Raw genomic sequence first — 22,837 nt, 5'->3', positions numbered from 1 at the left:
TTAGATGGCAGGTGTGCGTGTTTGTTTGCATATAAATTAGAATGGAAGGGAAAGAACAAGGAGTATGTGTGAATGCGTCTGTGTGAGCAAGCCTCATCTGGCTTTTCTGAATGATTCCAGATCTTTCAAGAGCCTTACGTTCTATTTAATGCAAAAATAAAGCAACCCACCTTGGTGCCCCCAGATGCTAGGTATACTCACACTTTTCCTAAGACTTTCCTATAATTTCCAAGACTTTCGTTTCATTTCATATTCCCCAAATTAGAGTCTAGGGTGATGTATTCGATAAGGTTGGTGTTCGAGAACTCTTTGTGGTACATCTGTCAGAGCGCACCGGCTGACAGGCATCACCGAGGGGGAGGCAGACCGCCACAGCACCTGCATTCTGCAGGTGGGGACAGGCAGCAAAGACCCCAGGAATGCAAGTTGAAAGTTGAATAGGGCAGATCAAAGCCTGTGAATCAGAGCAATAGATATCAAAGAGCCATGGATGGAGGCACGTGATCAGAGATCTGGGAAGAGCACGGAATGACACGTGAGTAAGAGAGAAGTCTGAACAAGTAACAGAGAAAGGCAGACTCTATGCACTGTTCAATATATTCTTACTGCGGACGAACTAGTTTCATTTAAAACACCGAGATCGCACGGGACAAGAGGACCTGAGTCTGGGGTTCTGAAATACCAAATAATGAACAAACAAAATATTTATATAGCTAAATCTTCAGTTTGACATTATGAAAGAGTCCTGTAGCCCTGGGAAGGATGAGGTCTTCAAAAATGAAGGTAAATGAAGCTGGGGAGTAGAAGAATTATAGGAATATATACAAAAGGGAGAATCTAGCGCACAGTTAAGTGGTGTTCATTCACTCATTTATTCACTCAACAAACTTCACCGAGTGCCCATTAATTATATGTAGCCATAGCAGCAGCAGCAGGGAACACTTACAAAGCACTCCTCCGATGCCAGTCATTGTTCTAAAGGCTTTTAAGTCATTTCACCCTTGCTCCTTTATGAGGTACGTACTCTTAATTATTATAGAGGAGGAATCCGAAGCCACCCAGCTAGGGAGAGGCCTGAGCAGGAATCACACCAGGCTCTCTGCACCTGAGTCCACGCTCACATTTTAAACTATGACAATATCCTGCGATGTTCGGGCTCTCTGCCAGCTTCCACAGGGTGGCCCTGAGGCAGGTGTTTAAGAACATGCCTCCTTTTCCTAAAAAAAAAAATATTGCCATACAGTGCAAGTTGTAGAAGAGCAGTAAGCAGGAGAGTATGCCATGGAGAGCTTCAGTTGGTCACAGTTTTCCTGGGTAGACCCTTGGTCGGTTGCGACGCGGAGAGCTTGCCAATTATGGGAGCTTAACAGCAACATCAGAGAGAGGGCCGGGAAGGAACCAGGCGTCCGAAGCAATCCTCTGCCCTTCAGACAATGCTGTTGGGTTCTGCACATCCAGTCTGAGCACTTAGCAGATATCTTGAATGTATTTCTGGTTTACCTTGAAGTCCTTGATTTAAAAAAAATAATAGAGTCTAGGTTATCCCGGAGTTTGCCATGACATACATGTGAGCCTCCACCAGGGGACTGCTGAAGATGTTGTCTGTGAAAGTTAAATGGCCTTTAAGAAGAATCTCTGAAGTGTGTCTGTGTGTGAGAAAGGTTGCTGATGGGCGGGACGCATCGCAGGACTGGCACTCGGGCCCCTGAAGATGTGCCGGGAAGTTCAGGGGCGTCCGGACTGCTCTGTTTCAGACCTCCACGCGGTGGTCTCGTGGGGAGGAACGCCGGCTTCTGGCTCTGGCCTGTGCGGGGAGCCCCTGGAGAAACAGCCCCGAGCCCCATGAGTGTTTGACACCCAGATATCGTGAAGAATCGTTTGTCGCAGTTTTTAAATTCTCTTTAAATGGTTCCAGTTATTTATTGCTACACAACAAACCACCCTAAAACACAGTCGCTGAAAGCAACAAACAAAACTATTTTTGCTCCTAAATCTGCAGTCGGGTCAGGGCCGGGCAGAGACGGCTCGCCCCACCCCGCCCCACGCGGCCCTGCCCGGGGCGCGCTTCTCTTCATCTCCGTCATGTGGCCTCGCCAGAGTGGCAGCTTCAAGGTGGCCAGACTCTTTACATGTTGGCTCAGGACTCCCAAGGCAAGTGTCCCAAAATAGAGAGCCAGGAGGGGGCTGTACTGCCTTTCATAGCCTTGCGGTAAAGGACTCCGCATCTTGTGGGGAAATGACCAGGTTTTGGAAAACCATGTAGGATGGAAAATATTGTTCCTTCCATTTTGTTTTGTTTTTGTTCCTGCCATTTTTGGTTCAGTCTACTACATGGACCCACGGGAAGAATTTGTGTCAGATCTTGTACTAGGAATTAACGTGCTACTACCAAGAAAATGTCAGCCGAGCCCATGAAGCTCTGGGTCTTTCTCCCATTTTTCCATTGGCTTCCAGAAAGCTCAGAGTCAAATATGTCGCCTTCCTCTGGCCAGACCCCTTGGCAAACGTCATGCCATACCTTACCTTGTCGTCATTTTTTTTAATTTTTTACCATTATTTTCTTTTAGCTCCAATTTTCCTCCATCCATGGCTCTTTGATATCGATCTGTCCGATTTACAGGCTTTAATCTGTCCCGTTGAACTTTCAACTTGCATTCCTTGGGTCTTTGGCGCCTGCCTCCAGCTGCCGAATGCAGGTGCTGTGGCTGCCCGCCCCACCTCGGTGGCTTCTGTCAGCCAGTGCGCTCTGACAGACGTACCACAGAGAGTTCTCGAACATCAGCCTCAGGGCCACCCTCCCAACTTCCTATCCTATCAGGTCTCCGGCTCCACATCACCTTATCTTGAGAGCGTTGATCTGGACCCTCCATCAGTTTAGAGGTACAAATCAGAAAACACATTGTATTGTGTTTCCGGCATGATTCCTGTTAATGCTTCACTGTTTATTTAGCTCTGTGTCTGTTTCCTCTACTTACCCCGGAAGCATTTTAATGGGAAGACCTGTGTTATTGTGTAGTATGTAGTAGAGGTTGCACCTGTCCTAGATTTGGGTTGTAGGTTCTTAACAGGACCGTCCCCTTTCGTGGATTCAGAATCTGTTCATGGAAACAAGTAGAGTGTGACGTTGAACCTCTGCGGTCGCGTCTTTGTCGAGTCTTGTCCAGCTTATATCAGTCTAATCACTTATTCAGAAGTTCCGTTCTTGTGTACTAGACATTGCATCGGCTGAGCTGTCCTAAGACCGTAAGTCATGCCTCATTCCTTTCGGTGGTTCATGTCAGTTTTCTGTGTCTCAGTTTTCTAACTCATGAGAGTGGGACAATATTCTCTCTCATAAGGGTCCGAGGACTTAATGCAATAGTTCCGGTCAGGCTCGCTGCTAATGCATAGGAGGTCTCCGTGAAAAGCGGAAAGAGGTGTCCCTACCACCAGGCAGACACGGTCCCGTGCCAGGACATGCCCCTCGTGAGCGGAGTGTGGGCTATGTGCTCTTACTCACCCCCCCCCCCCCCCGGCCACAGGGGCGCCCTGGCACAGGCCGCGAACTGCACGGCCAGATGCAGAAACTCCGTGACACTTAATGTTTAGTTAGTAGTGGTAAAATATCATAGGGGTACTGGGAATTAAGTTCTATCTCTGTCTCTGCCTTATCTATCGATCGATCGATCTATCTATCTATCATCCATCTATCAATCATCATCTATCATTTGTCTTCTCTCTGTCATCGTCAGCAATCTGTCGATAATCTCCATCCATTTAATCATTCGGCCCTTTGCCACGAACGATTTGAGGTGGTATTGATTATAGAGTCACACTAGTATTTGCCTAGTGCTTTTTCATTGATCTAAATTACTTTACTTAATCCTCAAGATGGTCCAGTGAGGGGACTGGCCTGTCCTATTTTACAGATGCGCCGACCCTGTCTCAGACATAGATAATAAAAGGTGGAGCCAGGTTGGAAACCCAGATTCTGACTTAAACCCATATTGTTGTTTTTTTGTCACTATGATAAAACAGTATGATACAACCGTTTTATTTTCTGTATTCTATCTCAAAAATTGGAACTGCTCTTCAGTAACTGTAATGGAACAAAACCCAGCATCTATTATAAGCGCAGTGGAGATGCGCAGAGTTGGTCTTCCCTTAGTTCCTGAGCTGTCTGTCTTTGGCTGGTAGGGAATCTGGTTTAATTTATATGTGAGAGAAGCAATGCATGCAACCAGAGGAGTGTGGGTTCCATAGAAATGAGCCGTGTTCCAGGGGGACCAGCCAGAGGACCGGGGTGGGGGGGGGGTGGGGGTGAGGCAGCATTGACACCTGCGGCTTAAATAATCACTCGCATTGTTCATCGCGGCTGCTGCACGTTGTTGTGTAAGTATATCGCGTGTGCTCTTATACCAGAGGGATTGCTCTAAGCAGTATTGTTGCTAAACACAATGGGGTTTCAGACGAATCTCATATGTTCATTTCATATCACTCTTTGTTACATGATTTCAGATGCTCGTGAATCACTAAAGAAACGAAACGATATCTAGCTCTTATCAAAAGAGCCGGAATGTTGCATTGATGGTTATGAGAAATGCAAACGAAGAAATATTTCGACATTGCATATTTGCCACTCAGAACCATAACCCGGGGCTTCAGAGGTCACTCATTGTTAGATATTTTCCTAGAAAAGATTCTTTTCCATGATTCCTTTTATGGTAAATGCTTAGGCACTTCCAATCTCATTTTTGTTGTTCAGAGTAAACATTGTATTTTTTTATTTCAGTGGTATCAGATTTGGGAAAACTTCACAAAGTAAATTGGATATATTTCCATAATTCCAAGGCTTGGGGCATCTTTCCAGAGGTAGAAGGTAATGGTTGCCACCTCATCCCTGGAGAAGTGCCAAAGTCAGGTGGCTTTCAGAACAAAGAGAGCCTGGGCTTCTTGGGATTGACATTGAAGTATAAGAAAAAAGAAGTTGACCCCTTTTCATGCTCTTGCCAGGGAACAGGACAAACACCCACACTCTAGTCTAAATTTGTCAGCTGTGTCTCAGGAGGCGTGATTTCATTTGTGGCAACACTGAATGTAGATTACAGAGAGCAAGGGAGCCCATATGGTGCTTGGCATTTTGGGAACCAATGTGAGTTAGATAGGAACCTACTGGTTTTCATCTCAGCGTCATGGCATTATTTCAAGGATATAAAGGAGATTTTGGATAGTTCAGTCTAATATCTTTGTCTCCTCTGAAGGAATTGGCTCTAGAGTAGTTAGATGACTTTCCTGGTGCTGACCCCAAAACTGAGTCCTTTCGGACACGTCAGTACTTCCATCACCACACGCAACCTTTTCCTTTTTTCTTCAAGATGAGGACAAATATATTTATTTAAAAAATAGTATAGATAAGATTTACTTAGAACTTTTTTTGTGTGTTCGGCACTGCGCTTTCTTCACTATTTCATTTAATCTTCCTGAAATGGGTCTTAAGTACTATACCATTGTTACCCCATCAGATACGGAAACAGGCTTACAGCAGTGATTAAGGACCTTGATCCAAATCACAGTCCTGTCAGAGCCAGGATTTAAACCCACTCTCATCTCAAAGACCATGCCCTCGGCCACCGCCTGCAACTAATCCCCGTCTCTGCTCTCGGTCACCTTGCGAAGGACTCACTTGAACATGGGCCCAAGCGATGGAGCCCCATGGGAGTGCCAGGCCTTCGCTTTCCCACTGGCCTCTGTCTCTTTTCCCTTTTTTGTTCACGCTTTGTTCTCCTTTCTATAAGTCCGTCCTTGTACATTCTTGAAACCAGAGGCAGCCCATATTCTGACGGCCACGTCCCACCTCCAATTCCCAAGGCTTCATCTGCAATTTCTCTTCCTGTTTTATTTATAGGTTTGCTTGTAAAGGTCCTCAGGGCAGAGACTTTACTGTGTGTTTGGCACAATTTTGTTTACCGTGTAAGGCTATGTATACTTTTGGCACACATATACATATTAAAAGAACAGCATTCCTCATTTTGGTTGAAGGAGATTTAGATATAGTCATTCTTTACAAAGAGCAGGTAGTTCGATTACTGTTGTAAGAGGTTGTAAGTGGGTTCCTCAGCTTTTCTCAAACTTCTGCACTTTCTCTCTATTGAGGGCGAAGGAAGTCTATTTCCCTCTATTTTATTGGACTTTGGTAGCATCGAGAATACTGGTTGCACTAAGAGCATTTCTCTGTTTAGTCGAGTGGTTTGCTGCCTTTGGCTTTGTATTTAAGAAAATACATCGTTTGTGGGTGAAGAATATAGTAACAACAGTAACGAGGTACTTTGTACCTCAAAGCATTTCTACCAAGTGTTAGAGCCTGATTTATGGTGTGCATGTTGTTTGGAGGATGATAAATATGCCGTGTGCATTCAGTTTTGATCTCAGCAGTTCGAGCCGCCTAATGTCTTCCCATCCAGGGTCACTCAGTAAGTGATATTTTTGTGCCCACCGCTGAGGTCCTGGTTTGCTTCTGTGCACGGTTCGGGCCTGTCCAACATAGATAATGAATTGGGGGCTGGACGAATCGAAGTTTCCAATTTATTTTCTCAGAGGCTGTGTAGCTTCCCAGGAAAGGACACAAGTAGTGTCCCCTGGTGGTGTGCAGATGTGTCTGGACATCTCTGCTGACCTGGAGGGGATGCCGGCCAAAGTCTGTTTTCTTTGGTACCGTGGAGACTTCTGGACGGGTACCATCTCAGGGGAGGGGGAGCCAGGCATGAAGAGATGGAGTCGGGAGCAAGTGGAGATGTTTTGAGCAGTGTGTGCTGGATGCGACTTGGATTTTTCTCCTTGGCCCAGCCCCTCCGCCCCGATGGCTGTAATGAAGGCCAGATTTGTTTAATCAACGCCGCCTACAAAACGGGATGCAAGTCATGCTGCTTAGGGGCAGCTAAGGGGCTGTCCCAGAGGGGAGATACACAGCCTGCCTCCCTCATCACTGGAGACCGCTGCCCAGCTCGGCTCTGGCGAACTACCGTTGTCACGTGACAGTGGGAAGGGCCGGCAAATACAGCTGCCCTGGGCAGTTGGCCAGCCGTTTCACCGACCCTTCCAAGTCAGGGAGGAGAAGGTGAACTGATACTTGCTTATTTTTTTTAAATGTTTTTTTTTTTTTTAAGTATAGATTTCACATTTGGTTTCTGTCTTCCTTCGTTTCTGTCACGTGGCTCCGGGTTTATGGCACCCTCTGAGTTTATAAGGGCGGACCCGTCGGCTGCTTTTCCTGAGTGAAGCCGGCCTTGGGCCACGGGCCTCGAGGCATTTGCGGTTTCCTCGTGTTGCAGGAAAGTCCCTGGTCGTCTTGGCCACTCGCCTTCTGACCCCAGGGCCAAGAGGCTTTCACACCTATTCCGTGGTGGCAAGTGCCATTTGGGTGCCATCTGCCAAGTCCCGCCCTTCTCTCATGGTTTTTTTTCTCTACTTTTGTCCTCGGAGTACATGGGTCAGTGTTCCTTAAAACTCTGTAGCCAAGTATGGTTTTAACACCTACAGTAAACACTAGCCACAGTTACAGATTCATCCTGTCACACATGCTAATGAGACCAGACGTGGACACACAAGGGTGGCGTGTCTTCATAACGAGGCCATTAAATCTCATTTTCATCAGGAACTTGAGAACCTGCCTCGGAGGGATCGATCGTTCTACGAGACGTTTCAGAGAGAAGAGAATTGTTCTGGCGCAACCGGACGGGTGCAAACCTGTCACGCGTCTGCCCAGGAACATGTAGTTGTGGCGTCTCTGGGTGTCGCTGGGCCACCGGCGTCGGGATGGGCTGAAAGACACACCCGGCGTCTTGCTATTTTCCCAGAACCTGCCTTGCTCTGCCATAATTCTGGGCCACATCTGCCCGTCAGGCAAATTCCTACTCATGTTTTAAGACTTAGCTCCTTTGTGAAGCTCCCCAAAAAGAGTTAGGGCTCCCCACATCTCCCAACCACTGCCCGATAGCATCCTTCATGAAGCACTCATGTGCGTGGCAATATTTACCAAGACTTAGGGCAAAGCCTGGCAAGTTTTTCTGTAAAAGGCCAGAGAATAAACATCTTTGGGTTTGCCAACCATATGGTCTCTGCCGTAGCCGTTCGGCTTGGCTCTCATAGAGTGTAGGCAGTCCTAGACAATATCCAAATGAGCGTGGCTGCGTGCCAATAAAAATTAATTATGAACACTGAGATTTGGATTTCATATACTCTTCATATGTCACGAAATATTCTTCTTCATTTGATTTCCCCCCAAAACATTTAAAAACCTAAAAACCACTTAGCTTGCGGACTGTACAAAAACAGGCAGGAATTGGGCCCGTGGCTTAGTTTGCCCCTCCCCCCGCCCCCGCCTCCTTAGAGCCTTTGTTGGACCACATGTCCGTCTCTTCCATTTGATTATGTGCAAGTTGAGCTTAGGGGTTGGAATCCCGGAGACATAGCATAGTTCCTGGCACCTATGGAGGACACGGCAAATCCTTGTTAAATGAATGCTTGCGTGGGAGTATGAAGTAGTAATACTTCCCAGTATTTGTCGAATACTTATGATGTCAGGCATCGTGCCGAGCACTTTATATGCCTTTTCTCATCTAATCCTCGTTTAATTTTACTATCCAGAGACATTAAAAGCAACAATTATCATCAGACACTGTGCTAAACACTGCCTGTGTAGTCTCATTTAATCCTTCCAACAACCCTATGGTGAGTAGGCCCTGGTAATATCCACTTTCACAGCAGAGGGAAATTAAGCTTGGTGAGGTTATTTGTCCAACGTTAACCAGCCAGGGAGTAGAGTGGGGTTAGAAAGGAGCCCGGGTCACCGGACCCGAAGGTCCTGACTCCTAACCCTCATGCCGTGGAGTCTCAGGTCTTGGATACGCTCTCCGTGAACTTGAGCACGAGGCAGGTTCTGGGACCATGCGCGGTGATGCCGAGACAGGGGTGGGAGACTTCCTCCTTTGCTGGCCGTTTGGTCATGTTCGAGGACTACCATGGCTCTGGTCCGAGCTGACTGGAACTATTAGAACATTGCTTAAGCTTTCCGGGTCAGCCTTCCGCTGCTTTCGCCAAGAGTGTGATTTACACGCTGTCAAAGGTCTCCTCTTCTAAGTTCCTGTGATTTTATCCTTTACTGTTTTCTGCTTACGTATTGCCTGTGGGTTCTTTTTCCAACCTTGACTATAGAAATCTCAGGTCCCATGGGGTTGGACGGATTAGGGGGGGAGGAAGGGAGAAGGAATGGTCCACCTAGCCACAAATACATTTTTAAATCTATAAAATGCTTTTTTAAAGTATATTTTCTTTTTGGCTTTTTTTTTTTTTGATGGAAAGGTAGTTTTTCCAAGAAAAACAAGTGACACGATAACACAATTGTCTATAACAAATGACAATAATGATAGCACTTTCTCTTTCCATGGCACTGTTTAAAAGTACCTTTTTGAAGGCATTATCTAATTCACCCTTCTGATATTCCTTTGAGACAGGTAAGAAGCTTTTTTATTAGAAAATCCTTTTCATGTAGCTATAGGATGACTCTTTCTTTGTTGTAAACCAAAGGCACTGAATGTCCAAGAGAGGTTTCAATAGCAGGCCACTGGGTGCGTGGTCACTTCCCAGACGAATGGTCACAATTAACAAAAAAGGAAAAAGAGAAGAAAAGAAAGAAAGAAAAAGAAAAAGAAAAAGAAAAGGGAAAAAAAAGAAAAGGAAAAAACCAGACTTCTGCTAGGGCTTTTAGAAATTAATAAAATACATATTTTCCTTTAAATATGTGGCCTTTGATATTTAAAAGTCTGACATCTTTGTATCCTTGCTTGGCTGGTTGTTCTGAATCAGTCGAATTGGTTGGGGTGGAAAGATCTAACTCATTTCAAATAAATATTTGTTGAAGGGGTGAAGGAATGGTTGAGAAAATCTTTAAAACAATAGGGATGGTATCTCTAGGGAACTTTTTTTTTACAATGCAGCCATGTTGCCAAGCTCAAGTGAATTATACTGGCAAAATCTTTGGTTTCTATTGGATTTGACTGCGCTTAAGCAAAATCTGTTTCTTTACAGATATTAAAGTGTCCCCGGAGGGATAGTCCTATAAAAGTAAAATAAAACAAAACCTTTTCAGAAGTCTTTATAAATAAACACATCAGATAATCTTTCCAAATGCAACTTTTAGGTTTATGTAAAATATGACACCTTCAAGATGTCTTTGCAGTGGACATGTTGGCGTTTAGCATCGTTAGGCATTTCTTACCTGCAAACATATCCTGACGGCCATTGGCAAAGGAAGCCTTTGGTAAATAACAAAAGAGAGAGGATGTGTTTTGGGGGCCTTCCCACTTCCCTTGTGGCACCCAGGTCTCCTGCTCACTCATACTGCCCTTGACCTCTCCAAACCTGCACAGTGTTGCTCCAGCTGTGCCGACTCTCTCTCAGGGTTCCAAAGCTGCGGAACATCTCTTCCTCTTTTCTCCCATTGCCTTCACCCTTTCTTTCTTGGTGCATTCAGCCCCTCTAAGTAGGAAATTGAGTTGATGAGTAAATTCACATTATGCTAGGCTTTTGGATTTTATAAATAAGGGAATTCAGAAAATTTCAAATGACAATCTTTTCTATTCAATTTCTATCAGTTTTATAAAATAAAGGACAGCTCAATACCTTCAAATTAAGATAGATATAATCTTGCAATAAAAGATAGTTCAGCCTAAAAAAGGACGGTTGACAACTTCGTACTGACATATATTTTTTAAATAGGATCTATTTTTAAAAAGCTAGAATTCGATAAAATTACAACATTCATTTTTATTATGATCCGGAACTTTTTTTTTTTTTTTTTTTAGCATAGGCATTGCCAAATATCAGATTTCACCCAGAAGGACTTGACAGAAGTGTAAGCGAAGTTCTTTTAATCCGTTTATTCAATATGAAATGTTCTAGGTGAACTAAGAGAAGCTCGGGAATGTTAACCCTCGTATTGGCCATTGCTTTTCCACACAGCTTTTTCCAAAGGCTCATTCTGCAGAGCCGGTAAGAAACCTGAGAAATTAAGCTGGGAGCAGGGTGTCTGGTTAGCACCTTTTCCGAAAAGAGACTCCAGAACAAGCACCGTGTGGCGTCTGCTGACACATAGGTCTGTGCACCTCCTTCGAACAACCTGGGGTCATCAGAAACATATGCAGGAGGGAGGCTTCAGATTGACAAAAATTTATGCACGTGTGGGCCAAATGCTGACCAGCCTTTGGAAACTGTGTAAAAGTCATCACTAACCTTCCCAGGGTAAGGTTAGCATCTGAAGGGCTTCATAACCAAAGAAGTGTCCAGTGCCTTGGTTTTAGCATCTGATGACAGCCCTAGAGACTCTCCCCTGAAAAATGCCATAAGCCCATACAAAAATGGAAGATTTTTATGTACAACTTCACGAGATTTATGGATTTACAAAGCCCTGCTCTCGTAAGTGGAATTCGAGAAGCATAAGGATGAAGTGAAGCTTCATGGGAGAACGATTAAGGGCAGGAAATCTTCCCCGTGATTTTAAATCATGTCTATGGTGAGTACAAGTCGTCCTGTTTTTACTGTCCCAGAGTCTTAGATCTTTTAAATTATACCCCTTCTTTTCTATGCACCTAGGCATAAATAGGGTGAATATAATTATAATCTGATGCGAACAGAACGATACCTTTTTGTCGTTGTTGTTCTAGCAAATTAAAGGATTGTTGAATTATAGCAAAATAGTCCCGCTTTATGCTTTGCAGAGAAAAATAGAGAAGCAATGATTGCCTTTTGACCTTTGCAACCCTCTTGGTGTTCGACCACATAAACCAAGGCCTCCTACCTAGATGGTCATGAGGAATTCATGCTCCAGTATAATGCTGTCCTTACACGGAACCTCTGCGATGTTGAGAAGGTACGACCAGAGTTAATGCTTTCACGGTGCCCTTGGCCTCAAATTCCTCCATGTGCAGCAAAATATGTGCTCATTAAGTCCTCGAGTTCTGCCTCTGCTATTCTTGTCGGCGCAAGAGGTCCCGACGGTTAGGTAGGTCACGTTGCCCAGTAGGCTGCATACATTATTCACGACACGGGAGCGTGATCGGCCTTTCTCTTGCTGCACTAATGCAGACCACCCACGGGGCCGAGTGGTTATCTGCAGGCCCTTCGTGTATGTGATCCGTTCGATGCTGTGAGACACCGCCTGCGGGCGCGCACGCGTACTGTTTTGCTCCTACCGTTTCTATTGTAAGCATACGAAGAGACACAGACCATCATACTTTCACACGTTTTTTTCCTCCCACTCATATGAGAGTTCTAAATCTTTTGAGTCTCTTAGAAGCATCTGGACTGAAATGACAACTCATCAGCTAACAGGCCAGTATAAATTTGGATGGGGCTTCTAATTATTCTTCTATCCACTGCCTTCCACACTCCCCCGCCCCAAGCCGCCCTCTCTCCACTCAGCTCCCTGGTCTCTTGGAGTCTCTGGTGTGAATAAGAGAAAGTTTGGACCCAGCATGCAAATAACGGTTACTTTTTCTCATAAGTAGAGATTGGATTCTGTTTCGGCTTTGCTAAATATCTCGAGCCACTATAAGCATAAAAGATTTGCTTCGAAGCTAGGCTCTTGATGGGACTCCGTCTCATCCGGCCCGTATGAAGAAATGTCGAATCAGACTGACTTCAACCGCCCTACAAGGGCAACATACCTGACTTGATCAACAGACAGCGATGCTGTGTAGGTCTAGTTGTAACTAGCTGCACGCGGTGCATGAGGACTTGACACAACTTAATCCAAGCCGCTAGCTCGATCCTTAGGACAACTAGGGCTCGGAGATCACTGTCGCAGTGCTGGTCTGAGAGCCGGTGTACGTGCATTTTAGTTACTGCCAGGCACTCGTTGGTCATGTGGTTTCTATTTAAAGACAGCTTAGTTCTTCATCTATAAGGAGAATAGATAGAGGGACAGTGTTTTCTGTCAGAGACTGGTAGGTATTCACCAGTTTGCTTCCTTCCCGGGTTCATGGAGAGAGCACATTTCCCAGCATTGCTTGCGCTTGGCTGGGGCCGTTTCAACGGTTTCTGGTTCGCGGGCCGTGAGGGGCCGTGATGGATGCCATTTTCAGTTCCCTTTGCAGTAATCCACACACCTCCTCCTCCTGGGGTGTGTTGGCGACCACGGCGTCACACCGTGGACGAGAGTCATTTAGGAGAGCTGCCCGACACCGTAACGAGACTGAGAAATCAACCTTTATCATGGGGAGCCTCTGAGTTGTTACATTTGTTAGTTGCAGACCTAGTATTATTAAAATTACGCATTTACATTACCTTCGAGGCAGTATTGTTAGCTTATGAGTGGGCTGTGTAGCACAGTTCTATAAAATCCTCCCTCAGCGTTTTATTTTGAAAAATGTCAAAACCTTCAGAGAAGTTGAAAGAATTAAACAGTGACCATCCATACATACATCCTTTATCTAGATTAACCTGTTGTTAATGGTTTGCAACATTTTTAGTATCTTTTCTATTTATTTTTTTCTTCTTCTGAACCTTTGGGAAATAAATCACAGATTTTATGGTTGAGATGATTTTGATAGAATGGGCAAGACATTATTGTTTTTCAAAATCAATTATTTGCATGCAAGTGCTTATTATGAAAATCAGTTTCTGAACATAGGCTTTGTCTAATTTCTATTATTATGTAACCTTAACGTTTATGGAGTTGATCATACAACTAACTAAAGCTATTTCAAGGAAATGTCACATTTCCTTAATACTTTTATAAATAGATCCTTACTGAATGCTCACTATGTAAGGCGTTTATGGGTGGCAGCTTCTGACACAGCTCTCAGCACTCACAACTCCCGGAATTCTTGGCCTTGTGTGACTCCCGCCCCTTGAGTGTGGGCTGGACTCAGTGACTCACTTCTAGCAAATAGAATATGGCATGAATGACGGGATGTCGCTACTGTGACAGGAGACTGCGATTCTGTCTTGCCCAGCACCCTCTCAATCTCTGGCAGTCCCCTGCCTTCTCACTTGGTCGCTCCGATGAAACTAGATGCCCCGTGGAGAGGGCCAGGTGGCAAGGAGCTGAGGAGAGCCTCCAGTCCACACCGGTGTGGAACTGAGTCCTGCCAGTGAGCTTGGAAAGCTCTCCCACTGCCGGCTGAGCCCTCAGCTGAGGCTGTGGCCCCCACTCGCACCGTGATTACAGCCTAGGACACATCCAGAGACGAAAGGCCCATCTAAGCCTTGGGAGATAATAAATGATGCTTTAAGCCACTAAGTTTCGGGGTAATGTTTTTTTGTTGTCGTTGCAGCAATAGATAACTCACAGAGCACTCTGTTAGCTGACAGAACGGGGTGATGGCTAAGGAATGGTTTCTGTCTTTAAGCCGCGCATGGCTCTGTAGTGATCACAGAGCAGCTGTATGAACAGAAGCTTCAGGGGTGGGAGGGGAGTGCGAGCCGCGCCTCCAGGGGTGTTCAGGGGGAATCCCGACGGTGCTGGGCCTGACGCTTGACCGCACCGAGGAGTGGGAAGCGGACGTTCATGCGCCGAGAGCAGCACGGGGGGGGGGGGGGGGGGGGGGGCGTGATGTCCGGGAAACGTCAGGCGGGGCCGCGGGAGATGAGGCGGGGTCGCTAAGACAGCGTGTGGGGCACGAGGCTGCAGAGACGGGTTCAGAGGACGAGATGTGCTCCGTATCAGTGACGAAGTGCTGAGCCCTGGGCTGGAAGTTTGTCGAAATTGCTTTCGACCAAGGTGTGAAGAGCACAGAGCCCGAACTTTTGGGCAAGAATAAAAGTCCCTTTGATATTTTATCATCCACGTAATCTGTACCTGGAGAATGCCAAGATCAGTAATTAAAATGTCATCACATCATTTGGTTTGATATTAAAAATAGTTTCGTCTGATTTTCCTTTGAAGTCTTTTTGTGTGGGATCAATAGAGTTAAAATCTTTTCAGTGTGATGGACATGTTAATTCATTTTATTGTGGCAATCATATCACAACGCGTACGTATGCTGAATCATTATATTCTAACACCTTAAACTGACACTATGTTATATGTCAATTATATCTCAATAAAGCTGGAAAGAAAAAAAAATCTGTATAAACACAAAAACAAATAAACAAACTTGTTTTGTGGTACCTTATCCCCTTTTTATGAGCTTCCGGGGCTTTTTGACAGAAACTGTGTTTCTTCCCTAGGAATAATAATGAGGAAATCCTCTTTTTCACCAAGCCTATGAGTTCAATGGGTCTGTTATTGCTGTATTCTTGAACATGGAGGTGGTGGCAGACATTGGGCTGTGTATTTATATTTAAACTCACCTACGGAAAGAATCCAGGTGCCAGAAAATTACTCCGGCATTCAATTTCTAAAGGCCGCAGTGAAAAACAGAATCGGATATTTCAGAAGTTGATACCTACATAGCATCAACAAACCCCACATCTCTTAATGACAGGCATTATTAAAGAGAGGACAGTGATTCAGCCTGAAGCAAACACTGTTTTTTTTTTTTTTTTTTTTTTTTAAAGGTATTCTCTAGTCTGTACTAAATGGAAAAGTTAGGATTCTGTGCTGGTGTCTATTTTATTAGAAAAAAAATGCGTTGGAATCATAAATACACCACTTTTCAAATTTCACTAATCTCGCATTCAGCTCTTTCCCAGTTAAATGATCAAATAGTTTAGCATTACCCATTCTGCTCATATTTTTTCCGAAGCGTTACATTTTTCCTCCCTTGGAGTTGTCTGCGTTATCCTCGGCTCTTTCCCTTACTCATAACCAATACTAACAGCCTTCTTGGATAACTGATATCTGCTTTAATAGTTGCTCAGCCGGTATAAATATTAGGATGTCCATATCCATGAGAATCAGCAGGGCTTTGGCGGGGGGCGGGGGTGGGTGGGGGAATCCTATTTTTTACTGCATGAAAAGGGTCTGATGAAGTCCTGGGCTCCCCAGGGCTGGCCTGGCTTGGTTTCGTCAGTGGAGCTCAGGGACGTTGATTCCGATGATGAGTCCGGCTTGTTAGAATCACGTTTTGCACTTCTTTCTCAGTTGGGGACATTTATTCAAGAATCACTGCTATGGCAGGCTGAGAGAGTGGGGTCACCTTGGTGTGTATGAAACAGCGGCTCACATCAATCCCAGATCGGGACATGTTTAAGCTGCTGGAGAAGGGACAGCCTCATTCCCTCGGTCGAGATTTATCTGATGCCTGATATCAATTGCACTTAAATCTCACTTCTCCACCTGGAGTTCCTGCTGATATCTGAGTCCTCTTCAAGTATGGAGGTTTCAGTTCCAGAAGGAAGAAAGGTCGAGTGGAGGTCAGGTCTATAAAAATATCAGAGTGAAGCTTGGGCAGGTCTAAAATCACTGTAAATTGTTATCAGCTCCTCTATGTCCTACAGTTCTGCAAAAATCACATTCCTCAAAACTAACTCTAACTCTAAATTGAAAAAAAAAAAAAACATTTCTTTTATTCTGCGTCACATTCTACATAATACTCTGTGTCATGCACATTGATAAGAAGAATTACAGAATTACTATTTTGTTTTGCAAAAGTTATATTTTCTCCAGTGTTGTCGCTTATAACAAAGATCTCTGAAGGGTCAGGGCATGAGAATAGTAAAAGGGGAGAAAACCCCCAAACAAACGATCTCTCTCTGCTTTCCCTGGGCTTCTCTGTATTTGTAGGCCTGGACTCTATAAGCTACCTGATGCCTTTATTCAAGAAAGCCGGGCTGTTTTGAAGGGTGGCTTCCATGTCCATTTCCCAGTATCCCAGAGCCAAATGCTTTATGTCCCAGGCCAATATGTCTGCCGTTCACTTTGTTGGCGAACGTTCCTCTGTGGGCTAGTAAAACAGCGACTTGGTGTTCATGCCCCTTTCAGTGCCGACACACACCGCTTTAGTGTCGGGAACGGCCGTGGATGTATTAGTCAGGACGTGCTGCGTAACAGCCAACCACAGCCATGCGAGTGTCTTACAATCAGGACGTCTGTTTCTTACTGACGCTCAGTGTCCATTGTAGGGCGGCTGTGGGGCTTTGCCCAGGTCCTTTCTCCTCTTCCTTAGAGCTGCATGTTCATTTGGCACATTTGCTTCCTGAGTTTTCACAAGTGAACATTTGACTGAATATCGTGGCGCTGAGTGATAGGGATCGTCATCCTCATAGCTTCCAATATCAGAGATCTGGGGTGGGGCGGGGGCAGGTGGCCTGGGAGAGGACCGAGAAGATGGCAGATGCCTGGGTCTCTGAGGTCCTCGAAGGACTTCGTGCAGCGCAGCTACTGCGGCCGGCGGAGCCGCGAGCAAGGTGCCTCGCCCTTTGTCAGGACACTGAGACTGGCGGGTTCGTTACCGCAGCCAGTGTGCCCCTGGCACATGTGTGGTATCAGGTGACATCACGGTCCTCAGCAGCTTCACGCTCCTTGTCTGCAAACTGGGGCGACAAACACCCACTTCGTGGAGTTTTTAATAAGGATTAAAAGGGGCGAAGTTTACACAGTGCCTAAACTGATGCCTAGCGTATAGTAAATACTCAACAAATGGTACGTATTATTATTAATAATGAGAATAAATTGGACTATTAGAGTGCTTCCTTTTTAAAGTCAGAACAAACTACTTTTTTTTTTTTTTTTTTTTTTTTTTTAGCTAGTCCTAATGGACTGTGAGATTAATTATGGCAAATAGCTTTGGAAAGACTGAGGCAGAATTAATAGTTAATTAAACTCTTAGTTGGATACCTTAAGCTAAGTAGACAAAAAAAAAAAAAAAAAGAATTCCTTACTTGACTTACTTCTTTGGTGAAGAAAAGTAGATCAAATAGAACAGACCAGATAAGGCTCATGAAAACTGGGGGCTGTAAATGCACCATATTACCGCACGCTAGCACGTGCTTGGTAAGACGTAAGATCTGAGGCGCTTCACATTGATTAACTCCTTAATTCTCAAAGGATCCGTATCACGCAGGCACTCCTCTAAATCCCGTTTTACAGCTGAGGAGATCGAAGCCCAGAGGGTTAAGTGTTAATGTGACCGAGGCTACTCCAGCTAGCAATGGCGGGGCCAGAATTTGAATCAAGCAGGCTGGCTCCTGGGTCCACGCTTTTGACCTCTGTAACCACACACTCTCGTGGACATCTGCAGAGGAGGTGCTCCATAAATATTTGTTCAATAAATGAATGATGCCCCTTGACATACTTTCGGAGGCCTGTATCACCCATGTGGGAATTGGAACTTCCTGAACAGCAATCAGATCCTTAATCCTTTTCAATATTAAAATATGGTAACAGGTGGTGGGAGGAGGTGCCAGAGAGAGCCACGCGAGATCCGTCAGGCCCTAAAATCATGTTCAAGTGCATTTCAGGAGATGGGCACGGCCTCTGCTGGCGTGCTGGTCGCTTTGTGCTCGATGGACTTTCGGCCTCCACTCAGATTGCACGCAGGTCTCACACGGTTTGAACTGACAAATAAGCGCGAATGCCCACTTCCTGCCCTTAGAGCAGCTTCAGGCTGGGGCTACCCGTGCTCTTAGCAGAGGCGTCAGACGCCATGCCTTCCGCAGCGCTGCTGTGCCATTCTGAGGGAAAAGGAATGTCACCTGGAAACCGAAGTGCAGTTCACGCTTGCCATTCCCCAAACCACTCCTCGAAGCGTATCCGCCTTCCCAGCAATTTTGTGATGGATATCATTGCTTCTTGTGTGTTACATGCTACCCACAATAGCTGATTTTTTTTTTTACAAGAGATCATGAGGTGAGTGGCAATACGGCTGCCACTATCTGTCTCCAAAGCTGTTCGCACACACCTATCTATATATAGATCTATACGAGGAGAGGAAATAGACCAAGTTGACCTATGATTCCTTTCTTCCTAAAATTTCCCTGTGTCTGTGTCTTGGCTCTGATCTTAAATCTTATATGGCAAGTCACAGAATGTGCTAGTTCATCAAAGAGATAAAAAATGGCTCTTTTTTTGCCTTCTGCATTTCAATGAAAGAAGCGTATTTGTCTTCACTATCGATCTATTCCATTGAGTTGTTCTTGTGAGGATTAGCACTTTTCTATATTTATAGAGAATCAGCACTTCATAAATGTCAAAAGCCACTTTGCTTTACATAAGTGTCAGTGTTCTAACATTTCACAAAGTTAGCAATTATTATGAGAACCATGTGTGGAAACTGGAAAATAAATAATTAGTAAGGGAAGTGATTTTTTTCTTGGTAGAATTGGAAAGCGAGGAATAGTCCTTCATTATCTGTCTCGTTTCGATCACTCGTCCTTGACCGTGGAGTCGTCGTGGGGTGGGAACGTTCTCATCCCCCTTTTCACTTGGTTCTCTGCATCGAGGTCCTCTCTCAGGGCCTTGCATAACAAGCGGGCTATAAAATTCTCCTGCAGTGCGGGATGCTCGTACTGGGAGAGAGGAGAATTACGTTTTGAGCATAGAATCAGAAAGGGCAATGTTTTGGGGTCCTCTGTAATGATCACAGTCAGGTTCATGAAAGAACTTCTGTGGTCCTTCATGACAATGTAAGTGAAGTTTTCAGATCGTCTTAAAAATTGGTGGTGGAGGGTTTCTAAATAATGTTTAAGAGCTATCCTGGTCATTTAGCCTACACCGAACTGACCAGCTCTTTTATGTCCCGTGGATATAATCTGTGCTTAGAGGTTTGTTTGTTTGTTTGTTTGTCCCCAAGAAGGCTACTCTGAAAAGTTGCCATAGCAACATTGACCATTGTTCACAGATAATAGAACACAGTGAGGAAGTGGCCTCTACTAGAGTCCAGGCTTTGTCATTTTGTGCTCTCGTGTGCTGGAATGGCTTGTTCGGAACTAACATTTTATTGTAGCCAAAACACTTCATGCCAGAGACCCCTAGAAAAGCCCTATCTGGTTCTGCAAGTAGGTCACTCAAACCTCCCTCACTGCCCTCTGCACCCCAGCACCTCAACTAGTTAGTGGAGCCCATGTCCAATCTCTTGGCACAAAGATTGACATTCTCTGCTGAGTTGTTCCCGATCATGTGCTTATTGAATGATGCTGAGCTGGGGCTTGGGGTCTCTACTAAATAGCTTAAGGTGGATCAGACAGGCAGCTTTTCAGCACTGTGTCGGAGCCCGGTACAGGTTTTTGTTTGTTTGTTTGTTTGTTTGTTTTTGGATTAGTCTGCAAACAAAGTTTGAGATACTCGGGGTATTTTTTAGCAGTCCAATGTCACTCACATATTGTTACACATGTTACGGCTCTTACATTCGACGACCGTTAAGTGATGTTGCTCTCATAGTTCAGAGGGACAGTTTGCAAAAGCCCTGTGTATTTCAGGAAACTACAAAGGAATGATGAATTCCATCTGTCTTCCTGGCACCGATTTGTGCTTCAAGTTTTCCGCGTTAAGGGTCCGGGGCTGTCACATTTATGTTGATTGACTTTTTGTGCCTTTTCAATAGATGAAAAAAAATTCTGCTTTCATTTTTTTTTTTTTTTTTTTTTTTTTTTTTGCTTTCGTTTGATTTCTGTGGTCCGATTTCGGATATTTCGAAAAGTCTTCAGGATTTCTTTCAGAGTTGCATTGTTCCTTGTCCATTTGCCTCTGTCTCTTCCATTCTTATCTGGCTTCTCGCTCTGACCTTACAAGAACACGATAGGCACTTAATATATTTCGATTGTGCCAAACGTTAGGGCAGACAGAGAGGAAGCATGAGGTGGATGAATGCTATTTTAGTATCACATCTTTATGCCGAAGTCTTTCAAGGGGCTGTGGCCTTATGTCGGGAAGTAGAATAGAGTTGAACTTCTCTTGCTGATAACTGGCCGTTCCCTGTTTGAAGTCAAGTGCGGATGCGTCGGCTGCAGGCAGGATGCAGACTGACACAGTGTTACAAGCTGATCTGATAGTTGAGAATATTCATATCCTGGAACGACGTCTGGAACTGCTGCGGGAAGCTAGCAAAAAAAAAAAAAAAAGAGAGAGAGAGAGAGATAGTAATTCCTGCTTTGAAGTAAGCCATTTCTATGTTTGGGGATTTCCATCAGATTTATTGCCATGATTACTTTAAATACTCTTATGTAGACCGAACAAAGAAAGTGTTTTGCCTTTCATCCCAATGACTCTGGTGATATGTGGTCCCTGATTTTGATCAGCCGTGGTAGTGCCATGCGAGAGAGCCGTGCGATAAAAAATGAGAAGGCCGCGGAGATAAACTGCTCCGTCCTGCCCACTCGCCTCCATCCTTTAAACGCAGATTGACTCCGGGACATGAAAGGACTGCCAAGCAGTTAACCTGCGCGATCAGCAGTGTGGCTGTGGCAGATGAACTGTCCTTTGACGAGAGCATCTCGGCGCCTCCTTAATTACACCCCCAAGGATTCGCATATCTTAACAGCCACGGTGGCCACATTTGCAATGGCCACGTGGAAAAGAAGCGAGAAGGATCAGAAACCAGCGGATTAAATGACTCAGGGACTGTGGTTCTCAGAACTCTAACAAAAAGGTAGAGAGGAAATTGAGCGTGATAGGGAATAAATCACAAAGCATCTTGATATTGTTTCAGATTCCTCACTTGCCTCCAAACCTGCCGTGCTCCCCATAACTCAGAATCGAATTTTTGTAATTGAAAAGATTCTAGGATAAAACGTTCACATTTCCACTTTTCCAGTGGGGGAAAACGTCACATGAAAAGACTCCATGGGCTTGTCTATAATACTGACTTATAGCTCTAACTGGCAGAATTTACAGATAGCAAGAACTGTTATATCTCCAGTTACAGGAGTCCATAACGATGTTATAAACAATGGAGTCTCACTATTTAAGAGATGTTGTAGAAAAACTAAACGCAAGGGACGATACTCCAAAACACGTCATCGGGCATGCAGTTGGTGCTCAATAAATGTTTGAATCAAAGATGATGTGGGCTATGCTGCCTTAGCCTATAATTTAGTACCATCTTGTTCAGTTAAGTATATTTCAGTTCAATTCAGCAACCCTTTACTGCCAGTTTGCGAGATACTGTATTAGGGGCTATAGAGAATAAGAAGATACAATCTGGTAGAAGTGATTGCCAACATAACAGATACGTAAACATAGTATCTATAAAACAGGCAGTATCGGCTTTACAAGAGAGCTACCTAAAAAGCATCTCCACATGGCATGATGCAGATGTATGATTATTACTTCTACAGCGCAGGATGCGGAAGAAACCACGCGGCCGTCACAGGTAGCCCTTATTCAGTTAGGTAGAGTGAAGGTCCTAGAAGATTAGATGTGCATTTGCAGCCCAGAATAAGTGTATGGTGGTGTTATTGAAACTTTCTCTTGTAAAGGATGCTTCATGATCCATCTGGTTGGGTGAGCACAAATTTTTGTTTTTAGCCCCATGGACCTGTGTTCAGATCCTGCTTCCACTCATGGTTAGCACTGTGGAAACTGGTAAATCTCTCTGATTCTCAATTTTTCAATCTCCAGAATAGAAATAAGATTTCTGTTAGTACTAACTTGCATGATAGTTGTAAGGATTAAAAGAGACAATACATATCATATGCTTAATACAGCATCTGGCATATGGAACTCCCTCAGCCAAGACCCTTTCTCCATCTTTCTCCCTTCTCTCGGGGTGAGCGTACATAAGTCAGTCAATGTGTCAGATGCTTTTGCCAAAACTAGTCCATGGGAAAAGGTGGTGATCCTTTTCTGGGCTGATACTTTTTAGTAGCACAAAGGAAACTTAAGAAAAGAAAATGAATCTGCAACTAATGCGATGGGCATTTTCCAAGATGGCAGAGACTGATGCACCATAGACTGTATTGTCTGTGTTTACAAAACCTAGTG

At 44.6% G+C, this 22,837-nt stretch overlaps 1 long non-coding RNA gene across 2 annotated transcripts in view; it reads left to right on the top strand.

Annotated features, from left to right (window-relative positions):
• LOC107514617 overlaps positions 1-22,837 on the top strand; it is a 235,651-nt gene that overhangs the window by 158,227 nt on the left and 54,587 nt on the right. Inside the window, exons 8-9 of one of the 2 annotated variants that reach the window (XR_004955014.1) lie at positions 10,996-11,545; positions 11,751-14,425. The exons of the other annotated variant lie outside the window; for it this stretch is intronic. This is a non-coding gene — a long non-coding RNA (uncharacterized LOC107514617). Of the gene's footprint in view, positions 1-10,995; positions 11,546-11,750; positions 14,426-22,837 lie in introns of those variants that run through there. 2 annotated transcript variants of the gene reach the window in all.

This window comes from Rousettus aegyptiacus, unplaced genomic scaffold, assembly GCF_014176215.1.
Source record: "Rousettus aegyptiacus isolate mRouAeg1 unplaced genomic scaffold, mRouAeg1.p scaffold_m13_p_16, whole genome shotgun sequence".
NCBI classification, from domain to species: Eukaryota; Metazoa; Chordata; class Mammalia; order Chiroptera; family Pteropodidae; genus Rousettus; species Rousettus aegyptiacus.
Note: the sequence above shows the minus strand (reverse complement) of the source record. Positions and strands in the feature narration are given on the sequence as shown.